At 48.3% G+C, this 25,731-nt stretch overlaps 1 long non-coding RNA gene across 1 annotated transcript in view; it reads left to right on the forward strand.

Moving 5' to 3' along the window:
* Nucleotides 1-13,633, forward strand: part of LOC138452550 (uncharacterized) — an 87,583-nt gene extending 73,950 nt beyond the window's left edge. The window contains exon 4 of the long non-coding RNA XR_011260212.1: nt 11,807-13,633. This is a non-coding gene — a long non-coding RNA (uncharacterized lncRNA). The remainder of the gene's footprint in view (nt 1-11,806) is intronic.
* The last annotated feature ends 12,098 nt before the right edge of the window (nt 13,634-25,731 follow it).

The raw sequence follows: 25,731 nt of genomic DNA on the forward strand, positions 1-25,731 counted from the left end.
GCGAACACAAACGCCATTTTAAAACCGAGTCCTGGCAAAAAGACCCAACCGGGGAATAAATATTAAATAAATAACCCAGCGGTATCTTTAACATTGCACCAAAAAAGTGGTGCGTTTAAAATGAATGGGAAAATCCCATAGGAAATATTCTGGTGGAATATTTCGCATGGTAACCACTGCCACCAGCCAGAAACTCGACAAGGGGGGACTGGACAGTGCCCCCTTGAAAATCAGACCCAGGGGCAATCGAATTACCCCTGCCAGCACTTCCACAATATGATGGTTTGTACTGGTTCTATTCACAATTTAAGAATAGTAAAGTCAATGGTGACTTTACATGCCCTGGGAGACAGCAGTGAGTCCCAGGGTATGGAGTCTATGTTTGGGGGCCACTATGACACCCCTGTATTACTGCACTGAGGGTGCTCTGTAACACACTTACCAAAAACACATGAAGCCCTATGGAGTAAAAGACCCCATAGCCCATAAAACACATTACAAAGTCAAAGGACATTCTCAAATCCTGCCTAAGAGTGGGAGAAAAAGAGTCTCACTCTTAGCAGGAGAAAAAATTAAACCCCAAAAATCCAGCAAAGCTGCTGGGGGACTCACTAGGTTTGGGAAATTAGCCTTAACAGAGAATTCTCCCTAACAGGTGGTGAGCAACATCAGTAAGCAATAACAATGAAAGGCACTAGGCTGATGGGGAGGTCACTGGTCCCAGTAGGATGGTAAGCAACCTCAGTAAGCAATAACAATGAATGGCACTAGGCTGATGGGGGAGGTCGCTGGTCCCAGTAGGATGGTGAGCAACCTCAGTAAGCAATAACAATGAAAGGCACTAGGCTGATGGGGAGGTCACTGGTCCCAGTAGGATGGTGAGCAACCTCAGTAAGCAATAACAATGAATGGCACTAGGCTGATGGGGGAGGTCGCTGGTCCCAGTAGGGTGGTGAGCAACCTCAGTAAGCAATAACAATGAACGGCACTAGGCTGATGGGGGAGGTCACTGGTCCCAGTAGGATGGTGAGCAACCTCAGCAATAACATTGACTGGCACTAGGCTGATGGGGGAGGTCACTGGTCCCAGTAGGATGGTGAGCAACCTCAGCAATAACATTGACTGGCACTAGGCTGATGGGGGGAGGTCACTGGTCCCAGTAGGATGGTGAGCAACCTCAGTAAGCAATAACAATGAACGGCACTAGGCTGATGGGAGGGAGGTCACTGGTCCCAGTAGGATGGTGAGCAACCTCAGTAAGCAATAACAATGAATGGCACTAGGCTGATGGGGGAGGTCGCTGGTCCCAGTAGGGTGGTGAGCAACCTCAGTAAGCAATAACAATGAACGGCACTAGGCTGATGGGAGGGAGGTCACTGGTCCCAGTAGGATGGTGAGCAACCTCAGCAATAACATTGACTGGCACTAGGCTGATGGGGGAGGTCACTGGTCCCAGTAGGATGGTGAGCAACCTCAGCAATAACATTGACTGGCACTAGGCTGATGGGGGGAGGTCACTGGTCCCAGTAGGATGGTGAGCAACCTCAGTAAGCAATAACAATGAACGGCACTAGGCTGATGGGAGGGAGGTCACTGGTCCCAGTAGGATGGTGAGCAACCTCAGTAAGCAATAACAATGACTGGCACTAGGCTGATGGGGGGAGGTCACTGGTCCCAGTAGGATGGTGAGCAACCTCAGTAAGCAATAACAATGAACGGCACTAGGCTGATGGGAGGGAGGTCACTGGTCCCAGTAGGATGGTGAGCAACCTCAGTAAGCAATAACAATGAATGGCACTAGGTTGATGGTGGGGGTCACTGGTCCCAGTAAGATGGTAAGCAGCCTCTGTAAGCAATAACAATTAAGGGACTATGCTGATGGGGGAGGTCGCTGGTCCCAGTAGGATGGTGAGCAACCTCAGTAAGCAATAACAATGAATGGAGGTCGCTGGTCCCAGTAGGGTGGCGAGCAACCTCAGTACGCAATAACAATGAATGCACTAGGCTGCTGGGGCGGAGGTCGCTGGTCCCAGTAGGATGGTGAGCAACCTCAGTAAGCAATAACAATGAATGGAGGTCGCTGGTCCCAGTAGGGTGGCGAGCAACCTCAGTACGCAATAACAATGAATGGCACTAGGCTGATGGGGGCGGTCGCTGGTCCCAGTAAGATGGTAAGCAGCCTCTGTAAGCAATAACAATTAAGGGACTATGCTGATGGGGGAGGTCGCTGGTCCCAGTAGGATGGTGAGCAACCTCAGTAAGCAATAACAATGAATGGAGGTCGCTGGTCCCAGTAGGGTGGTGAGCAACCTCAGTACGCAATAACAATGAATGCACTAGGCTGCTGGGGCGGAGGTCGCTGGTCCCAGTAGGGTGGTGAGCAACCTCTGTAAGCAATAACAATGAAGGGACTATGCTGATGGGGGAGGTCGCTGGTCCAACTGACACCAGTGGAACCCAGCACTCCAAGCAACCATCAACAATCCACAAGGATGTCAATAACATCACTACACCAACACTCCACATGAAATGTCATTGACATTACAACCCATCATAACACACACATAGACATAATCCAGCCCAGCACAGATTATGACATATCTCCTTCCCTTACACTAACACACCACAACACCCATAACACCCACAAACACAAAATGGATGAACACATCAATATCACGCAGAACTAAATAGCTAAGGCCAGCTCAGAAACAACCCCCAACTGAGCCCATGTGCTGCTTCCCAAATGTAGCCAAATCTTCATTTAAAGCACCAAACTAAAAGCCACACCACAGGCCCTTCCCAAAGCCTAAACACCCACTCAGCTATCAACCCGCTGAAACACCATAACTGTGTCCCGCTCAAGAACATTATCCGAACTCAGATCCTACCACAGACTGCTCAAGAACATTGACAAAACTCTGCTCCTCTCACCAGACCTTACAGAACATTATCACAGAACTCTGATCCTACCATAGCCCGCTCAAGAACATTGACAAAACTCTGATCCTATCACCAGACCTTACATCAACACACTATCCCCATGACTTGCCTATGACCAGACAGCACTCAGCTGCCCTTTAACCAAAACACAGGCGGCACCACACTGCCCCTTAAATTGACCAGCCAACTCTAACTGCCCCTTAACCAAAAATTAGAGCACGTCTCAAAATGACCAGAGAGCACCTAACTGCCCCTTAACCAAAACATAGACAGCACTTCACTGCCCCTGACATCACCTATGGCACCAACCATGACAATGTCCTAAACAGCACCTCACAGTCACCTAACCCAAACATAGACAGCACCTCACTGCCCCTACCCTCACCTATGGCACCAGCCATGCCAATATCCTAAACAGCACCTCACTGTCACCTAAAAGCACCTCACTGTCACCTAAACCAAACATAGACAGCACCTCACTGCCCCGAACATCGGCGACGGCACCAACGGTGTCCATTTTCTAAACAGCACATCAGTCACCTAACCAAAAATAGACAGCACCTCACTGCCCCTAACATCACCTACGGAACCAACCATGCCAATATCCTAAACAGCACCTCACTGTCACCTAACAGCACCTCACAATCACCTGACCAACATAGACAGCACCACACTGCCCTTAACCAAAACATGGACAGCACCTCACTGCCCCAAACATCAGCAATGCCACCAACCATGCCAAATCCTAAACAGCACCTCACAGTCACCTAACCAAAAATAGACAGCACCTCCATACCACCTAACAGTCACCTAAACCAACATAGACAGCACCTCACTGCCCCTAATATCACCTATGGCACAAACCATGCCAATATCCTAAACAGCACCTCAGTCACCTAACCCAAACATAGACAGCACCTCACTGCCCCAAACATCACCTATGGCACAAACCATGCCAATATCCTAAACAGCACCTCAGTCACCTAACAGCACCTCACTGTCACCTAAACCAAACATAGACAGCACCTCACTGCCCCGAACATCGACAACGGCACCAACCATGCCAATATCCTAAACAGCACCTCACTGTCACCTAACAGCACCTCACTGTCACCTAAAACAAACATAGAGAGCACCTCACTTCCCCCCAACATCATCGACGGCACCAACTGTGCCCATTTCACACCTGACTGCCCTTACAACTGCATCACCTCACTGCACCTCCTGAAACCTAACAACCACGAAGCATGAAGCACCTCACTACCCCATAAAACTACAAAATAGACAGCACACGCTGCCCCTGAACCCAAGATATATAGAAAGCACAGCTGCCCCTTAAACCAAAACATGAGCAGCAACATCACAGCCCCGTGAAACCACCAGGTGGCATATCTCTACCTTTTTAAAACCCTAGACAGTACCTCACTGCCCCTTAACATACCAGATATCACCTTGCTGCCCCTTAAAATGACCCAGACAGCACCTCACTGCCCACTGGACAGCACCACACTGCCCCCAAAAATGACCCAGAGAGCAACTCACTGCCTGCTGGACAGCACACACTACCCCTAAAAATACTGTCATCGTCCACACATAACCAGGGGAAATGCCCCTGCGAAAAATTACCCACAATATGACCCAGACTGCACTTCACTGCCCGCTGGACAGCACACACTGCCCCTAAAAATACTGTCATAGTCCACACATACCCAGGGGAAATGCCCCAACGAACACGACAGACAAACACTGCAGGACAACATTTAAAACCCCACCTTAAGCAATAAGGAGATCAAGATCTTGGCGCTAAAGTCCCTGCGCCAAACCCCAACATGTCCCTGAAATGCAAAACCACAAAATGCACGGCAAGTAATAGTAAATGCAAAATGGATGCAAGTGACATGGCACTAACGTCCCTGCGCCATACCCCCACCCACATGTCCAATTCAGCCAACCTGCAAAGCAAACATTGCATAAACAAACATTACAATGTCCCATAGACCCCACACCCACGAATCCATGCTGAAAACCCAAGGACATGTCCTAACACCAGGCCACCACATAAACACAACGGCAGTAAAAAAATTGACAGGCCTTACACCGCTAACATTGACCCAGGACCAAACCCAAATATCTGCTAAACCCAGAGGCCACAACATGAACACAAACAGCATCAAACATTAAAACAGGCCTCACCATACACCTACCTCTATTTAGTCCTCCCCTTCTATGCACGCTTCATCCTGTATGTATCCCCAAGCATCAGGATCGAGCGTTCGCCACCTTGCCCATCTCCTTGTCTGATCCTCTATTTGTAGCTTCCACTGTCTTTCAGCACACCCTCTGTAGATGCCCAGACTTCCAAAACCAGCCATCGCACATGCCAGCAGCTCCAATAATAAACGTCTTTTTTTTTCAAACAAATCCTCCGCGCTCACCATCTGTGCCGACAAATCCATTACACCATGACTGCCACGTGCAGTACTGGACTCCACTCCAGACCATTGTAACCCCGAAAATGCCACAGACCTTTTTTGACTGTCTACAGACTTCCGGGAGCCGCTTACCTTGTCCGCGGTGCTCACCCGGACAAAAGTACACCGCTTACCAGTGGGCAACAGAAAAACTTGCGGGACTTTGCTAACTGAGCCAGGGTCACGTCCTGGCTGAACGCTTACATCGGTGACAACGTTGTGTTCCATAATCACGTGGCATCGTAAGATAACGTTGTGTACCTTATGAACGCTGCGTTCCATATGAACGTTGCGTTCCAACTGGGCATTGCGTTCCAGCTGGGCCCGCTGAAACGCCTGTCCTCCGCCCACCAACGCCGTCCTACCTCCAACCGACATCACCATTTCGGCAGCCGGCTCCACAGAAGAAACACCTCTGGCCAGTACCCCAACATGATTGGTGTCTCTCAGGCCGCCGCTCCACTCGCGCTGCACGGCCCTGTACTGCACACCAACCGGACTGCCCGAAACCTTGCTCAAAGAGACTGGCTCCATACGTAACGTGCGCATCAATCAAAGCGCCCAGCACACACGGAGATTGGATTATTCCTCCTCCAACTTCCACGGAGCCCTCCCTGATGGGCCCCTCCGCCGCTCCTGCAATGCCAGGCACCTGGAGGTTAATCACGGCCGCCTCTGCTTCTCCTGCACCCGCCCGGCATGCAGGATTAAACAGCCGCCACCTCCGGTCCTTCCAACATGGGGCTCCTGCCACCGCTGCTCCAACGCCAGCCCCCTCAGGCTAATCCATAATAGCCAAAGCAAAACAGGACAACGATGGGCTGCTCAGACAACTTCTGCTGCGCAGCCACCCCTTTGGCACCTGGCATCTGGACTTGCAGGATCCCCTTCCTGGGCCCTACCCTGGACCTCGCCGCCTGGAATCTGGACCTTCCAGGCACTGGGCCACCTCAGCCCCGACGCCACCTGGATTTTGGACCTTCCAGGCACTGCGCCACCTCAGCCCTGGCGCCGCCTGGACTCTGGACCTTCCGGGTCCCCGACCTGGACCACTGGATTGGACCCCACTGCACCGCCCGGCCTGCAGCTTATTCCTGCTTGATGGATGTCACCCTGGAAGGCAGCACTTATCTCCAGCTGCCCCTTCCCAGCAGCACAGGAACCATCCTCGTCGCCAGTGATATAAACTACGACTCCTTCTCAATCATGGAACACCAGAAGGTAAATAGTTTACATGTAAGTTTATTCTCTTTGTTCATAAGTAGAGAAAGCTCTGGCACACCCATCCAGCCCAGCATATTAAGTCCAACTGACACCAGTGGAACCCAGCACTCCAAACAACTATCAACACTCCACAAGGATGTCAATGACATCACTACACCAACACTTCATATGGAATGTCATTGACATCACCACCCATCATAAAACACACATAGCCATAATCCAGCCCAGCACAGATTATGACACAACCTCAGTAAGCAATAACAATGAACAGCACTAGGCTGATGGGGGGGGAGGTCACTGGTCCCAGTAGGATGGTGAGCAACCTCAGTAAGCAATAACAATGAACGGCACTAGGCTGATGGGAGGGAGGTCACTGGTCCCAGTAGGATGGCGAGCAATCTCAGTAAGCAATAACAATGAAAGGCACTAGGCTGATGGGGAGGTCACTGGTCCCAGTAGGATGGTGAGCAACCTCAGTAAGCAATAACAATGAACGGCACTAGGCTGATGGGGGATGTCACTGGTCCCAGTAGGGTGGTGAGCAACCTCAGTAAGCAATAACAATGAATGGCACTAGGCTGATGGGGGATGTCACTGGTCCCAGTAGGATGGTGAGCAACCTCTGTAAGCAATAACAATGAATGGCACTAGGCTGATGGGAGAAGGACACTGGTCCTAGAAGGATGGTGAGCAACCTCAGTGAGCAATAACAATGAATGCCACTAGGCTGATGGGGGGAGAGGTCACTGGTCCCAGTAGGATGGCGAGCAATCTTAGTAAACAATAACAATGAATGGCGGTTCTGGTCCCAGTAGGGTTGTGAGCAACATCAGTAAGCAATAACAATGAATGGAGGTCTATGGTCCCAGTAGGGTGGTGAGCAACCTCAGTAAGCAATAACAATGAATGGCACTAGGCTGCTGGGGCGAAGGTCGCTGGTCCCAGTAGGGTGGTGAGCAACCTCAGTAAGCAATAAGAATTAATGGCACCAGGCTGATGGGGGCGGTCACTGGTCCCAGTAAGATGGCGAGCAACCTCAGTAAGCAGAAACAATGAATGGAAGTTGCTGGTCGAAGTAGGGTGGTGAACAACTTCAGGAAGTAATAACATTTAATGGTACTAGGCTGATGGGGGGAGGTTGCTGGTCCCAGTAGGGTGGCGAGCAACATCAGTAAGCAATAACAATGAATGGCACTAAGCTGCTGGGGCGGAGGTCGCTGGTCCCAGTAGGGTGGTGAGCAACCTCAGTAAACCATAACAATGAACGGGACTAGGCTGATGGTGGAGGTCGCTGGTCCCAGTAGGATGGTGAGCAACCTCAGTAAGCAACAACAATGAACAGCACTAGGCTGGTTGGGGGGGGGTGAGGTCGCTGGTCCCAGTAGGGTGGTGAGCAACCTCAGTCAGCAATAACAATGAATGGACGACGCTGGTCCCAGTAGGATGGTGAGGAACCTCAGTAAGCAATAACAATGAATGGCACTAGGCTGCTGGGGCGGAGGTCGCTGGTCCCAGTAGGGTGGTGAGCAACCTCAGTAAACCATAACAATGAACGGGACTAGGCTGATGGTGGAGGTCGCTGGTCCCAGTAGGATGGTGAGCAACCTCAGTAAGCAACAACAATGAACAGCACTAGGCTGGTTGGGGGGGGGGGTGAGGTCGCTGGTCCCAGTAGGGTGGTGAGCAACCTCAGTCAGCAATAACAATGAATGGACGACGCTGGTCCCAGTAGGATGGTGAGGAACCTCAGTAAGCAATAACATTGACCGGCACTAGGATGATGGGGGAGGTCACTGGTCCCAGTAGGATGGTGAACAACTTCAGTAAGCAATAACAATGAATGGCACTAGGCTGATGGGGGGAGAGGTCACTGGTCCCAGTAGGATGGCCACCAATCTCAGGAAGTAATAACATTTAATGGTACTAGGCTGATGGGGGGAGGTTGCTGGTCCCAGTAGGGTGGCGAGCAACCTCAGTAAGCAATAGCAATGAATGGAGGTCTCTGGTCCCAGTAGGGTAGTGAGCAACATCAGTAAGCAATAACAATGAATGGCACTAGGCTGCTGGGGCGGAGGTCGCTGGTCCCAGTAGGGTGGTGAGCAACCTCAGTAAACAATAACAATGAACGGGACTAGGCTGATGGTGGAGGTCTCTGGTCCCAGTAGGATGGTGAGCAACCTCAGTAAGCAACAACAATGAACAGCACTAGGCTGATGAGGGAGGTCTCTGGGCCTAGTAGGATGGTGAGCAACCTCAGTAAAAAATAACAATGAACGGTACTAGATTGATGGAGTGGGGAGGTCGTTGGTCCCAGTAGGGAGGTGAGAAACCTCAGTAAGCAGTAACAATGAACGGCACTAGGCTGGTTGGGCGGGGGGGGGGGTTGAGGTCGCTGGTCCCAGTAGGCTGGTGAGCAACCTCAGTCAGCAATAACAATGAATGGAGGACGCTGGTCCCAGTAGGATGGTGAGGAACCTCAGTAAGCAATAACATTGACCGGCACTAGGATGATGGGGGGAGGTCACTGGTCCCAGTAGGATGGTGAGCAACCTCAGTAAGCAACAACAATGAACAGCACTAGGCTGATGAGGGAGGTCACTGGTCCCAGTAAGATGGTAAGCAACCTCTGTAAGCAATAACAATTAAGGGACTATGCTGATGGGGGAGGTCGCTGGTCCCAGTAGGATGGTGAGCAACCTCAGTAAGCAATAACAATGAATGGAGGTCGCTGGTCCCAGTAGGGTGGTGAGCAACCTCAGTACGCAATAACAATGAATGGCACTAGGCTGATGGTGGGGGTCACTGGTCCCAGTAGGATGGTGAGCAACCTCAGTAAGCAATAACAATTAAGGGACTATGCTGATGGGGGAGGTCGCTGGTCCCAGTAGGATGGTGAGCAACCTCAGTAAGCAATAACAATGAATGGAGGTCGCTGGTCCCAGTAGGGTGGTGAGCAACCTCAGTACGCAATAACAATGAATGCACTAGGCTGCTGGGGCGGAGGTCGCTGGTCCCAGTAGGGTGGTGAGCAACCTCTGTAAGCAATAACAATGAACGGCACTAAGCTGATGGGGGGAGGTCACTGGTCCCAGTAGTATGGTGAGCAACCTCAGTAAGCAATAACAATGAACGGTACTAGGCTGATGGGGGATGTCGCTGGTCCCAGTAGGATGGTGAGCAACCTCAGCAATAACATTGACTGGCACTAGGCTGATGGGGGAGGTCACTGGTCCCAGTAGGATGGTGAGCGACCTCTGCAAGCAATAACGGTGAACGGCACTAGGCTGATGGGAGGGAGGTCTCTGGACCCAGTAGGATGGCGAGCAATCTCAGTAAGCAATAACAATGAATGGCACTAGGCTGATGGGAGGGAGGTCACTGGTCGCAGTAGGATGGCGAGCAATCTCAGTAACCAATAACAATGAACGGCACTAGGATGCAGTGGTAGTAGCAATACCACCATCCTTGAAGGCAGGCGGCTATACATCCGAGATGGGTGGTAGAAGCTGGAATGAGATGGTGAAGGTAGGGCCTCATTACCAGTTTGGAGGCAGCCATGGAGCTGTTAGCTCCATGGCTGCCTCCAAACCGGGCTCCATTACCGGGTTCCTGCAATGGGGACTTACCGGGTCATTCCGACATAGGAAGACCTGGTAAGTCCTCCTTGCAGGAACCATTTCCCATTCCCATTTGAGCCCCCATAGGGCTCAATGGGAATGGGGAGGGAGGTAACAACGGGCACATTACAAGTGTCCCGTTGTTACCTCCCTCTTCCCCTCGTGGGACCCAGAAAAGATGTCTGGTTTTACCAGACGTCTGATCCGTGTCCCGCAAAGGGAACCTCGTAATCAGCCCTGACAGAATGAAGGTCAGGGTCGTAATGAGGCCCATTGAGTTGTTTGGGATATGAGTTTTTCCTACTTTTCCTTTGCTTTTCCTGAAGCCGCTGAATCTCGCGTCCTTCATGTATTTGGGCTTCCCCAGGCCACCTTGAAACCACATCGCTTGCCTGTTTCCCTTCCTGCACACCTGTGAAAGCAGGCAGTTGGCAAGGACATGCTTTTAGCAGGACTTCTTTGCTTCTATCCCTTGAGCAGAATTGTGAGTATTATCCACTGTTAGTGCAACTGTGAGTAAATGAAAAGCGAGCAGATATGCTGTGGATATTCACTGGACCATCTTGGCGAGCAAAAGGTGCGCGTGATGGAGTATAAGAGTCATAATGGGGAAGATCAGGCGCCTCCATCATACGTCAGGAAAATCCATTGCATGCTAAGAAGTATCTCTGCTTCATCAGTCAACACTGGAAAAGCGTAGAAATAAACCACCTATAAGCCCAAACCATTGCACTGGAGGTAGAGATAGAAGGAGGAACATACAGCTTGTGGGTGTAGTTTGGTAATTTGACCACTCACTGCTCATGGCAATGGTGATCCCCATGGCAATTCCCACCAGCTAACAGCCAATCCACCCTCCAACACATCCATCTACAATCTCGCTGATTTAGCTCCAGCAAGCAGTAACATCAACCCTTAGCCTGCCAGTGTTATTTGTGAGAAGGCTGATGAGAGCTAAATGCCTAATTGCAATTTTAAATATGCTACAGGTGTAACATTGTTGTAACCAAGTGTGCCTTCAGCCATTTCATTTATGTTGTTTCCTTGTACTGAAGTCCTGTTAAAAACAGGCATTGACAAAGCCAATCGTTTTTTGCCTGTGTATAGGTATTAGATAAGCATTTGCCAGGCACTGTTACCATATGCCCAGCTAATCCCACCATTTTCTCAGATGTTGCTGTGTTATTTCGAGGTAGTGCCATTATGGCAGCGCCTGCAAAAATGCCTGTCCCATGCCTACAGGAAAGCCAAAACGTGTGGCTTTGCCAATGCTTGTTAATGAATAGCTAGGTTAGGAAAATCCAGCATGAGATCAAATTTGTCTCAGCTTTATAAGGCAACTTTGTGAATACTTAGAACATATGTTTTCCCTCTACTAGGTTTATATTGTGTATGTATTTGACCCTTGTTACCCTCTTGATGTATAAAGCCCTGTTATGGAGTCTGGTGGGCAATCGGTCTGCTATCTCTGTACAGTGTTATATTTAGGTCATTAATAAGTGTTATCTGCACGCATTAACTAATTTGAAACGTTCTCTATTCATTTTGTCACAGACTGAAGCAAAAGTGGAGCCTTGGGGCCAGACAGATCGCAATCCCCTCCCCCACTCTACACAGCATCCCTGGAGGCGTATCGCAGCAAGCCAGCAGGATCCCCTCCCCAACTCTCCTCTGCAACCCTGGAGGCCTATCCCAGCAGGCCAGCACGATCCCCTCCCCCACTCTCCGCTGCAACCCTGGGGGCCTATCCCAGCAGGCCAGCACGATCCCCTCCCCCACTCTCCACTGCAACCCTGGAGGCCTATCCCAGCAGGCCAGCACGATCCCCTCCCCCACTCTCCGCTGCAACCCTGTGGGCCTATCCCAGCAGGCCAGCACGATCCCCTCCCCCACTCTCCGCTGCAACCCTGGAGGCCTATCACAGCAGGCCATCACACGCCCCTCCCCCCACTCTCCGCTGCAACCCTGGGGGCCTATCACAGAGGGCAATCTTGGAATACTCTGATTTTTTTTTCCTTGTGTCGTCAATGCATTAAATCATCAGAATTCATCATGGATGATCATGCGGTTGGCTATAGGGTAGCATCCACACGCGCATGCGTGTAGCAGGGTTTATAGAGAGCTTCCGCAAGCAGCTAGAGTTGTGCAAGCAGTGGGATAAAATAGTGTCACACATTAGGGCGGGTGGCAGGTGTTCAGAGGGCAATGAGGCAGCGTCTGGGCCTTTGTGAGCTGCAAACCCGAACCTGAAACGGCATTGGGAAGATGAGCCCTAAAGCCTACCCCCTTGAAGTGTTAGTGCCCGGCACCAGCATCTCTCTTGCCCCCTCTGTTGCCTAGCCCTGGGGTATCTCTCTTGCCCCCTTTGTTGCCTATCCCTGGGGTATCTCTCTTTCCCCCTCTGTTGCCTTGCCCTGGGGTATCTCTCTTGCCCCCTCTGTTGTCTAGCCCTGGGGTATCTCTCTTGCCACCTCTGATGCCTAGCCCTGGGGTATCTCTCTTGCCCCCTCTGTTGCCTAGGCCTGGGGTAACTCTCTTGCCCCCTCTGTTGCCTAGCCCTGGGGTATCATTCTTGCCCCCTCTGTTGCCTAGCCCTGGGGTATCTCTCTTGCCCCCTCTGATGCCTAGCCCTGCGGTATCTATCGTTTCCCATCTGTTGCCTAGCCCTGGGGTATCTCTCTTGCCCCATTTGTTCCCTAGCCCTGGGGTATCTCTCTTCTTTCCCCCTCTATTGCCTAGCCCCGGCGTATCTCTCTTGCCCCCTCTGTTGCCTAGCCATAGTGTATCTCTCTTGCCCCCCTCGGTTGTCTAGAATACTTATTAAAAAAATATATTCTCTTTACCTGGTGTATCTCTCTTGCCTCTCTTGCCCCCTCTGTTGTCTAGCCCTGGTGTATCTCTCTTGCCCCCTCTGTTGTCTAGGCCTGGGGTATCTCTCTTGCCACCTCTGATGCCTAGCCCTGGGGTATCATTCTTGCCCCCTCTGTTGCCTAGCCCTGGGGTATCTCTCTTGCCCCCTCTGTTGCCTAGCCCTGGTGTATCTCTCTTGCCCCCTCTGTTGCCTAGCCATAGTTTATCTCTCTTGCCCCCCTCGGTTGTCTAGCCCTGTTATATCTCTCTTGCCTCTCTTGCCCCCTCTGTTGTCTAGCCCTGGGGTATCTCTCTTGCCCCCTCTGTTGCCTAGCCCTGGGTATCTTTGAGCTGTCTCTTGCTCATGGCTGTATCAGTCTGGAAGAAGAGGCTGAGGGCCTTACAGTGTAACACACCTATAACTAACATAATACATACATGCATTGTATTTGTTGCATTACACTTATACAGAAAAAATCTTGTGTTTCTTCCCTTTTAAAATAACATAAAATAAAATAAAATGTCATCTAATATGTTATCTTGTTTCCTTTATCACAACTCTTACATCATTAAGAACCAGCATTGGCAATGCCAGTAGATTTTACGTTTGTAGTTGTTTGTTGCATTTGATATTTAGCATGTAGGGAAGGAATGAGTAATGACTGCACAGGGAGGAAAAAACTACAGCATGGGAGGGAATGAAGCACAGTGCTGGGTGGTGAGGGAAGCACTGTGGCAGGAGGAATAAGAAATAAATGGCAATATTGGGGCGAATGAAAGCGAGGCCAGCAGCACTACACAGGAGCATTGTACAACATTTGAAGGAAGGAGTGGCAGTACAAATGGGGGTGGAAAGAGTTACAGCGAAAAATGGGGGGAAGGAGCGACACCACAAGGGGGTAAACAGAGCGACAGCGCAAGGTGGGAAGGAGCAACAGCGCAAGGTGGAAGGAGCGGCAGCACAAGGGGGAAGGAGTGGCAGCACAAGGGGGAAGGAGCGGCAGCGCAAGGGGGAAGGAGCAACAGCGCAAGGGGGGAGACACAGCAGCGCAGGGGGAAAAAAGGAGCAACCGTGCAAGGGGGAAGGAGCAACAGTGCAAGGGGGGAAGGAGTGGCAGCGCAAGGTGGAAGGAGCGGCAGCGCAAGGGGGAAGGAGTGGCAGCGCAAGGGGGAAGGAACAACAGCATAAGGGGAAGGAGGGGCAGCGCAAGGGAGAAAGGAGCAGCAGTGCAAGGGGGAACGAGCAGCAGTGCAAGGGGAAGGAGCAGCAGCGCACAGGCGAAGGAGCGACAGCACAAAAGAGATGAAGTGGCAGGGCAGAAAGCAACAGAGCAACAGTGCAAGGGGTGAGAAGGGCCAACGTAAGTGCGGGAGGAGGGACAGCACAAAGGGGAAGGATGGAGAGCGCACAGGGAAGGAGGGAAAGTGCAAAGGGGGAAGATGGACGCACAAGGTAGGAGTTGGGACAGCACAAGCAGGGAAAAAAACAAGCGTGCAAGTGGGGAGTGCAACTGTTGGTTGTATGTATAATTGCAGCCTTGTCGTAGTTGCCCTGTATTGTAGTTTTGCTCTCAATGGTGCTCATTTCCGGTCCGGTACAGGTGTCCTCAAAAGAAATCTGACATTTGTTCATAGTCCTAGATAAAGACATTCTGAAACCCTTTTCCACACTGTTTATGCCATTGCACAAAGCAGTAGAACAAAGTGCATTTCTACCCATTTCAAAGTGCATCCCAAATTCAGAAATGGGATGTGCTCTGAAATGCGCATAAATCATGTTTTGATCGGGAGAAGGGAATGCACAATGCATATGCAGGTCCTTCATAACCATGTGATGCTATTTTCAATTTCTATCCCTCCAACCGAGGTAGAAATGCTTGAACGAAGTACACAACACACTTAAAGCACAAGCATTTTTCCAACAGTGAAAATGTAAGGCATTTATGAAAACCCTGAGGTACAGTTCCACTGACAATATACAGAGAGCTTTTCAAATTTCTTAGGAGGACCTGTGCATGTTGTCATTGGTACTGCATCTCTACAAAAAAAATGCTTGTATTGTAGCAGTACCCAGAAAGGGACACCTATCTGTAGCCCAATGAGCCAGGAAAGTACCCCAAGTATAGACCAACTCCCTGTAACTCCTAAAAGAAAGATCGCTGCAAGGCCCCAGCTTTGAAATTGACACACACACGACATGTTACAGTACTCCTTATTGGGAGAAAATAAGTTACGCAAGCCATTATTGGATTACATTGGCGTAAGGAAACTAGAAATATCATTTACTGCATTGGATCTGCCATAGCCTTTCCAGCTGTCATGCCAACCACAAAGTGGACTTTCTGGCCCCTTTTTACTCTGTATCTCTTCCCTGGAGCAATGGTGTTGGCGATATTTTGATATCTGTGACACCAAAATGCGCAAAAACCAAAAACACTAAAAGAACTGTTAAAATAACTTGTCCGTAATTTGTAATGTTTGGTACCAATGGTACATCTGGTAATTTGCACTTAGGACCCACGGGTGTGGGCAATAATGAGACTTTGTTTACTGATTTTTTTATGGAACATTTTAAAATTTGCAAACCCATCCAATTTGAATATCACAAATATTATTCCCCCAACCTTTTGCAGATAGTTTGTGAAATTGTTTCCAATTGGCTGTAATAATTCTAATAGTAATAACAATACTCATATCATAAATATTATAGAAATAGTTGAATATTCTAGTATTAAATGCAAGGCTTCCCAATAAATTTTATTTTTAAGATATCTCCAACCTTCTATCTAGAAAGCATTCACATAGTCGAAGAACATATGTTTGTATGAACCACAAAAGGATTTATAAGACCAGCAATTTCCTCACTTAGTAAATTAAAGCTTAACAATTTCATTGGTGTAATAAATGCTCTGTGGGTGAAAAAAAAAAGGTTTTGAGATATATTCGCTGAGTTCGAGACCAATTTCCCCTTTCTCTAAATTAAAGACCAAGTATGTGCATCAAAAACTTCTCCATAGTCTTGTTCCCATTGCAATTCAGAAGACCATTTAGTAGTCACTTCTCTATTAGCTGAAGTCATTTTGTATAAATACCCTGCCTTGAATGGTATAATGGAAATAATAATTTGGAGTCGAGATTGGTCTGCATTTAGTTTATTGCTGGGAAAGGAGTTTAGAATATCTATAACTGCATTTAGTCATTTATTATAATTAATAAAATCTGAATTTGTAAAAGAAAATTTAATATTAAATTCATCAAAATATTCATCAATTCATATGTTTGCATCAGACAAGACTTGACTAACAAACGTAATGCCTTTAATGAACCACATTTTCCAGAAGTTGGATCTGCTATCTGTATATATATCAAACGCTTAGACCCTGATTCATGGAATTATTTGCGTGTAAAACAGGGATTTGTAGGCCATTCTGCGTGCAAATCCATGTTTGACGAATGGGGATTTGCGGGCAGAATGGCACGCAAATCCCTGTTTTACACGCAAATAATTCCATGAATCAGGGCCTTAGATATGTTCCTCTATTCAGCGGATGCATTTTATCAGTGTTAGCTTGCCGTCTGCTGTCCAAATGGAAAAGTGCACCTCTGTCTGCACTACCATCTTCAACAATAGATATCATTTTAACAAACAGAATGATCACGGTTCTACGCGGTCACCTTCACCTTCCACTGTCGCAAACATTTGGAATAATTTCAAGTTACTTCTTTCCACCCCCACATCTCTCCACACAGTGCACGGCGGTTCCAGTGTCAATAAACTGTTAATTTACGGCTCAATGTTTCAGTCTCTAAAGAGCAAAACGCTGTAGGACAAATGCCTTGTCAAGAGCTAAAACTGAAAGTAGGTGCCGTAATTATGCCATCGCGGGGACTCTGCAATAGAACAAGGTTGACAATTCCGCGTCTACAAAGATACATCATAGAGGCCTGTGTAATAAATGGATTAAACTTAGGTACTGTTCTTAAACCGTGCATACCTCTCACTCCATCGGATAAAAATATGATTTTCATATTCAAAAGAAGACAGTTTCCTATAAGTTTAACCTTTCCAATGACCATTAATAAGTCAAAGGGACCTAGGCCCCCTTCCTGGAAGCGATCAGTGGTAATTCCGATATTTTAGAAGGGGGACAGAAGTGACCCTATGAATTACGGACGGATATTGACCTTTAACATATGCTACAGCAGCATATGTTATACCAGGAACAGCTATTAATAGTAATATTTTTGTTACACCTAAGGAAGATAGATAGTAGATTACATGGCTTGTTCCCCGAGATAAATACAAAATCCCACAGAGACCATAAACAAAATTGATTTAAAGAGTCTATCAGATGACTGGCATAAAATGTAAATGTAGTTGTTTAGAGTGAACGGTGCACTAATTCCTTTTCAACAATTATATGATATTTTATTTATATCGCGCCCATCCACAAGTGTTTCAAGGGAAGGGAGGTGGTACAAGAGAGGACAAAAACAACGATCTTACTCGGCCCAGTGACATTCAGAACACGCAAGTGCAAGGGAGAGGGAAGGGGAAAGTGAAAGGGGCAGGGGAGGAGTGGAAAGTGCAAAACACAGGATCAAAAAAACAAAAAGGTAGTGCAGCCATCGGGTGACAAGTGTATGACCTAAGCACAGACAACGGGTGTCAAATAAGTGCAGGTGAGGGACTGTAGGGTTGCAGATATAGACCCAAGTGCAAGGGTTGCCAGAGGCAGTGCGATTAATTTGCAGGGGGGGCAAGGGATTAGGGCCCAAAATAAGAGGGTAGCCAGATGCCCAATGCAGGAACACAGTCAAAGATCAGCAGGGTAGAGGAAGAGAGAAGGCAGAAACAAAGAGGAACGTCTTGAGGTGCTTCCGTAACCGGAGATGGTTCTCTTCAAGTTTCAGAGAGGCAGGGAGGCTGTTCCTGAGAGAGGCCCCAGCCGAAGAAAGAGATCTACCGCCAACTTGTTGCTTGTAGAAGCGGCTGACCCTGAGGGAGTTGGAGGTGGAGGAGCTTGAGCAGGAAGGTATTTATGAAGAGAGAGTTGCAGGTATTGAGTGCTCCATACCCCAGAAGGCCTTGTGGACAATGCAGAGATTTTAGTGCTGGAGAGATACGATCTCTGGGCTTGAGGCCAAAGACAAGTCTTGCAGTCCTGCTCTGGATGAGTTGAAGAGGGCGGGGAGTAGAAGCAATCAGATTTAGAAAGAGGCTGTTGCAGTAGTTCAGCCTAGAGAGAACCAGAACTCTGGAGACAGTGAGCTTCTGGGGGAAGGACCGGAAAGGAAGAATACATCTGGGGAGGTAAATTTGGTAGTTTGAATTCTTAGAGATGTCAGAGATGGGGGGAGAAAAGGAGAGTGTGGATTCCAAGATTAGACTCACAGGTGGGAGCAGGAAGAGGGCCAAGGAAGGCGGCCAGAGAGTGACAGAAAAGGAGGGTGCAGGTGTGCCAATGAGGAGAATATCTGTCTCACTGGCATTAAGGCAGAGATCGTTGGCGGCAAACCTCTCCTGGATAGCAGAAAGACAGTCAGAGATGAGAGAAGGAGAAGAGGTGGCAGAGGGGAGCCTGAAAACGAGCTGAGTGTCATCTGCATACCACTGAACGTTGGAGAAGAGAGTGGCAATGCAGTAGGCAAGAGGTGCCAGGTATTGGTCGAAGAGACAGGGAGACAGTTTAGACCCCTTGGGAGCCCCAAAGTTAGAGAGAGTGGGATAGAGGAAAGTAAGGACCCAATTTGGACCTGAGAGGGTCGGTCAGAGAGAAAAGAGATCAGCCAGGTCAGGGCTTGATCAGGGACACCCAGGTTATCACAGAGACGATTGAGCAGGATGGCATGGTTGAACGTATGAAAGGCAGAAGAGAGATCGAGCAAGATGAAGACGGAGGGGAGATTAGAATCGAGGTTAGAGAGCAGGTCTTCACGGATGTTCAGGAGAGTAGTTTCTGTGCTTCTGGCTGCTCTGAAGCCAGACTGATGGTCATGGATACAACCAACAGATTCAGTGAGGCGAGTGTCAAAGCTCATGACAGAGCTGGCTGTGAACCATGTCTCAGTGAGACCGAGAACATCGAGGTTGAGTTCTTCCAGGAGGCGGCAGATTTCTGATGATTGTTTGACAGCCGAGTGGGAGTTGAGAGTGGCAATACTTCTGGGGAGGGGTAAAAATCAGAGGTACGCCTTCCAGTGGTGTAGAAGGAGCCCGAGGGGGGGTGGCAGAGGAAGGAGAAGAGGGCAAGGTAGCCGAGGAGGAGGCAGAGGTGGGGGCAAGGAAGCCAGAGAGGAGAGAGAGGGTACAGCAGGAGCAGAAAGGAAGATGATGAGGTGCGGGAAGCGTCTATCAAAGAGGAGAAGATTGGCCTGAGGGCCTTGGACCTGGACAGTGCCATTTCGGTAGACATTAATGATTACCTTAGAAGAGTGAAAGGGGTCCAAGAGAGCTTCCCACCGGGTACCACCATTAATGGGTGAAGAAGAGAAGGGAGATAGCACAGAGACCATATGAAGAGTCCAAAGGTCCGGCGAAGGAACGACAAAGAGGATGTCGGGGAGAATCTGTCTGGAGGAAATGCTGGTGTAGGTGTCAGCAATAGGGGGACCAGGGTTAGAGACCAGGATATCCTTTTTGAACTTCTTTCTACCAGACTTAGTGAGAAGGGTAGGATAGTCAATGGAGAAGCGTTAGAGAATATGTAAGAAACAAAGAGCACCCTAGGTGAATTAGAGGAGGGGGAAAAAGAGAGAGAGGGGTGGGGGTGCCATTCGGGGGGGGAGACAGGAGCAGCAGGACAGGGTAGCACAATGTAGTCACTGGGCACAGGCAAGTTTAAAATACAGTACAGGCACAGGACACAGCAAGATGCAAAATATTAGCAGATGGTGAAAAGACAGCTAGATGCAAAAATATTAGCAAATGCTGAAAACACAGCTAGATGTAAAATATTAGCAAATGGTGAAAACACATCTAGATGCAAAAATATTAGCAAATGGTGAAAACACAGCTAGATGCAAAATATTAGCAGATGGTGAAAACACAGCTAGATGCAGAATATGAACAGATGGTGAAGACACAGTACAGCCACATGCAATATGAGTGGGAGTCCAGGAGAATTGGAAAAGAGGGTTGGAAAGTCAGAGGGGTAGGAGTATGTCTAGGTAGAAGCCACTCAACCATGGTCGACGAAGTGAGAGTTTCATGAGAGTTTATGCTTCACTGAAGAGTGATGGAGTGCCATCATCAATGTGCTTGTAAGAGGTGGAGGAAGGGCTCACGCCACGAACCGGCAGCGGACAGGGAGCAGACAGGGGCCTTAGGAAATGGGCCATTGGTGAGGGGGCCGGCAAAAGCCTGCCGGTCCAAAATAGGATGCTTTGAATGAAGAAATACCCAATGGATGAGCACTCAGGCAGGGCACACATGGTGTTAAAAGGTGGTGGCCATCTTGGAATTCCAGTGAGGCGGGAATGGAGAAGCACACAAAGTAGAGGACAGTTAGCCTCAGGGCATGAGGAGGTATTTTGGCACACAAGGCAATGCGGACAGTGCGCGAGCACAGAAGAAATAAAAAGATGGTTTTGGAATACATTTTGAAATGCTTTGTTTTTTTCCTCTTTTTAACAAAATGAAAAAGAGGATGTTGCTGTAGATTTGCTGTTCTGACTCCTACCTCTGTGCAGAAGTTACGATGCCAGTTGCACAGCCTCCCAAAAGTAGTAACAACCAGAGAATGGTCTAAAATGACAATGCTCTCTAGCTTGGAGTCGAGAACGGTTCCTACTAGAGACTTGGACATACAGATATAGTATGGGATAATGTATTGTGTGGAATGGAGTCGAAAGAAAAGTCAAACTCAGTGGGATGGCCAATCCGCCAAGAGTCCAATAGGCCCATTTTAAGTAATTCTTTATGTGTTTTGCAACGTTTAAAGACTGATTTCTACCTTCTATCCATAAAAGGGTCAATAATTACATTGAAGTCCACACAAACTATCAAATTAGGAATCCATAAATCAGGATAAGAAAGTTTTGGACCCTAAATGTTAAATATAGATAGTTTGCTTATTAGTTTGTAGTTTGACTAAAGCTCACTTGTACATTTTGATGTGAAATTGTATAAAATAGCCTCTTATTAATAAGGATTGCAATAAATGAAGAGGGTAGTTATTTGGTTCCCTGTATTCCGCTTACGCTCGCAGGGTCTTAATATGGATTGCGCCCTCAGTACAATTCAAGATTACTCGCATAAATACATATAATGAGGGCAGGATGGTTCTTGTGCAAGGCCTCCTTGAGCAAGTAGACACATGCCTGGTAAACACTTAGGCCCCCAATCATAGCGCCGCTAAGTTCTTCCAAACTTTATATTCATGGTTAGGCCCCTATAGGGATAGTAATACGGTATGGGGGAGACTTTAATTATACACTGAAGTCAATCCTAGATAGGTCACACACTAAATATACTAAACTAGCTCCGCCTGCCAGGACATTACAGAGGCTCCTTGATTCCTTTGCTTTGGAAGATGCCTGGAGAGTGCTCCATCCAGACACTATTCACACTTTTCAGCACCTCACGCAGTATATACAAGGCTAGATTACTTTTTTGTGGGAAAGGAACTGGTGCATCACATTACACATGCCCAGTATAAAGGTAGGGTCTTGTCGAATCATGCCCCACTAAGCTTACAGTGGCAATATGTGCCTACCAGTGCCCTGATACCCACGTGGAGGCTTAGAAGCGAATCACTCAGGGATCCCCCGTTTCGTGATGGTATAAAATACTGCCTCTCTGAATATGTTTTCCACAATCTGGGCAGTTTACCCAGTGCTGGAACCTTTTGGGAGGCATTGAAGGTGGTGGTAAAAGGGGCTGCTATAGCGGGGTCCAGCAGTGTCCAAGCAAATATCAACAGAGAATTGGCCTCAGCCGAGGATCGATTGAGGAAATTAGAGCAGTCCCGAGAGCAAAATCCAGACAGACATGAGAAGGTTAAGGAACTAAGATGAAAATGCATGGCCTGCTGGCAGAGACTGGGCAAAAATAGATTTGCCAAATACACAGAAGAGCAGCACATAGAATGGGGCAAGCCCAGCCAATTACTAGCATGGTTGTACAAGAAGGAGGGGTAACAAAGCCCCATACACTCAATAGACACTGGACAAGGGGAATTATGCCATACCCAAAACGGGGTTAATGATGCATTCTGTGAATTTTACCAACAGCTGTACAAGGAGGGACCCCCGGCACCAAGCACCCACCTAGTGAATGTGTTAGATGAAATTGAACTCCCGGGACTGACCTAGGAGGAAAGGGTTAGTCTAGAAGCACCCATTACAGTGGAAGACATACACAATACAATTGTTGGTTTGCCGACAGGGAAGACGGCAGGCTTGAACGGGCTACCAAGCAAATTTAATATAGAATATGCACATGTATTGGCCCTCCACTTGCTTAGTACCTTCCATGACTCTTACGAAGCGGGAGCTCTTCAACTTAGCCTGAGAGAGTCCATAATTATACATCTCCTCAAGCCCCCTAAAACTTTGACGGAATGTAATTCTTACAGGCTGCTCTCAATGCTTAACCAGGATAATAAGATCTTGACATCCATATTGGCAACTAGAATGAAAAAGGTGATGCACAAGTTAGTGCAGCTGCATCAGACAGGATATGTTCCAGGCCGAAGTATGGCCTGGCACCGGAGGATATTGCACCATGTGATAGATAGGACAGCATCCTGGGACACAATGTGTGCCATAGCTACGCTGGATGCGGTGACAGCATTTGATTCAGTGAGATGGGACTGGCTATATGCCACACTGCACAGATTTGTCTTTGGGCAGACATACATCAAGTGGGTACAATTGGTACACTAGACAAATGGCACGGGTTAAAACGGGCAAGTGCATATTGGGGGCATGGGAATTAGAAAAAGGTACAAGGCAAGGCTGTCCATTGTCACCGTTGCTGTATGTCCTCACCATGGAACCGATTGCCCAGTACCTCAGGACGGAATAAAGGGATGCAGGTATTGAAATAGATGGGGTCAGGCACCTGATACCCTTATACACAGATGCCACACTATTATACATTCAGGAGCCGGAGGATGATCTGGAGCTGCTACTGGAGGCCTTGGCGCTTTTTGCAAAGCTGTCAGGGATCACCATCAGCATGGATACATTGGCATTATTCCCAATAGCGGGACTACACAGGATAGAGCCAAGAGCACTGCCTGTGCTTGCCCTGCAATGGAAAGAGCGCACGTTCAGATATTTGGGAGTTAAAGTGTACCACGACCCAGCGGAAGAACACAGACACATGAAGGGCTCCATGAAGTTCTGGGCTAAATTACCGCTGTAGAGGAGGTCCCAGATATGGCCTGCACCCCTGCCCCCCATTGCGAGTTGCCAGTAAAATACTCACCAAGGTATGTGACGTATGAGGAGCAACTGAATCAACAGAGAGCCGCATTGGGCCTCTGCCTTGTGTACATTAGAAGATCAGTACCTGTTGAAATGCCAATAAGCAGACAACCCTGGGCAGCACAGTACCCAATCAGACAACCATACAGCCACTGATACGAAACGATGAGTATTTACAGACTGTCCATGAGGAGACACAAAGAGCCCTGATGGAAGGCAAACAATGATGAGAAGAGGGCCTGGACAGACGAACGCATGAGAAAAGGCGACACGCGAACGCGTGTATCCACGAAAACAGGTGCAAGAGACACGAAGGACAACACAATGTGAAAACGTAAGAAACGTCATAGCAAAAGAACCAAGATGAAAGAATCGAACCTGTTAAACGTGTGTAAATAGGCTTGAAACGCAAGATGCTAAGAAATCGATACTGCTTGCAATGCTTAGTAAACGATAGAGCGGCAAGCGCCAACCATATATCTATCTCAAGAAGGCACAATGTACACATGCGACTCCACTTTGTAAAAGCAGAAGTACGCCCAGGCGGCCAAGGCCTAACTGGTCGGGTTTCATATCCAAGCCCAAGCCAGGGGAAAGAGCGGAATCGAAACTCAACAAAGGATGGTTCAGGCCTGGGAAATCGAGATCAACCCAAGAGAGGGAGACGAGCTTCAGCTAAGGAGAATCAAAACTTCAGAGCATATCAGCCTGCCCTGTGAAGGTCAAGATAAGGCGGCCCGGGCAGGTGGTGGAGCTACATGGCGAATAAAATACACGAAAAGCTGGAAACTGAAGCAGATTCACGGTGAACCAACACGTGACCAGCCAGGCGCGAAGATGTACCACCGTCTGATGTCACCCAGATCCGAGGGGTGCCATAACTTTTCCTGATAAGAGACTACAGTTTCGAGGCTTTCCTTAGCCAACTAATTGACACATCGCCCTAAAACCACTGATTGATGGAAGGGAGGCAGGGTGAATCTTGGGACACTAGGCACCTAGGTGTCCACCCTGCATGCTGCTAATTAAAGTGGAGATTTATGGTTGGGGTGTAACTTGCCCAATCCATGTCCATGTTTCACAGAAGCACAATGGGAGGGGAGAATAGGATATCATAAGAAGTTGTCACATAATGCGCGATTACAGCTCATACAACTACTAGTGATGCGCAGGGCATATATGACACCTCAATGGATCTGGAGGTTTCCAGGGGCGGCAGCATAAGGATGTCCCAGGTGCAATGCAACAGAGGCAGGGATGCTACATATGTTCTGGGCCTGTCCAGTGGTGAGGCTATCTTGGCTGGAGGTGGCGAATAATCAACAAAGAGGTGAGGTGGAATTGGATGCGCTTTCCCGGGAGAATGCTTGCTGGGTTGTTTCTCACGCCCAAAAGTCCTGAAACATGCTAGCAAAATGAAGGGTCTCGCGTGTATCCTAGCCAAACGTAGAATTGCCATGGCATGGAAATTGACCAAAGGGCCTGGGATAGAGGGCTGGTGGAGAGAGCTGTACAGATGGGGAGTGGCGGAACCTGTGGCATGGAAGCGGGTGGCAGGGAGGGGTCTCGAGGAAGCCACAGTGGGAATCACGGAATGGGAACTCTTGCTACGATCTTTGTTCACTGAGGTTACCACAGAGGAAGCAGAGGCGGATTGACCTGGACAAGGGTGCACAAAGGGCTCCTAACTGTTTGGAGGGAGTGCTTTTTAGTATAAGTGGGATGCAGGCAAGTTTGTGGGGTGGGAGGGAATGGGTGGAAATGTTGGGGTAGGGATGGGGACATCTAGAATGTAACGATTACGGATTTGTATATGATGTTGTTGAGTTTGTTAAAACCAACTAAAAAAAATAAAAAAATAATAATAATGATTGCAAAACCATTTCGTTTACCTTCGGCTTGACTTGGAATAACTTCATCCAGTTTTTTTTTATTTAATCGATTCTTGTGCCGAAAAGAGTGTTTCTTGAATACATGCCACTGAAGGATTACATTTCTTGAGATACGTAAGTACCTTTTGCCATTTAATTGGATTGTTAGTCCCCTTCACATTCCAGGAAATGCATTTAAAAACCATTAGCAAAAATCAGAGGAAACGTACACTTACCGTTTTCTGAAGACTTAACGGGATGTAGCCAGTGCATATAAGGAAACATAAAATGATCTGATAAGATATGACTTAAAACTGCTGCGAA

Source organism: Ambystoma mexicanum, chromosome 4p (genome assembly GCF_040938575.1).
Source record: "Ambystoma mexicanum isolate Mex_15411 chromosome 4p, UKY_AmexF1_1, whole genome shotgun sequence".
NCBI lineage: Eukaryota > Metazoa > Chordata > Amphibia > Caudata > Ambystomatidae > Ambystoma > Ambystoma mexicanum.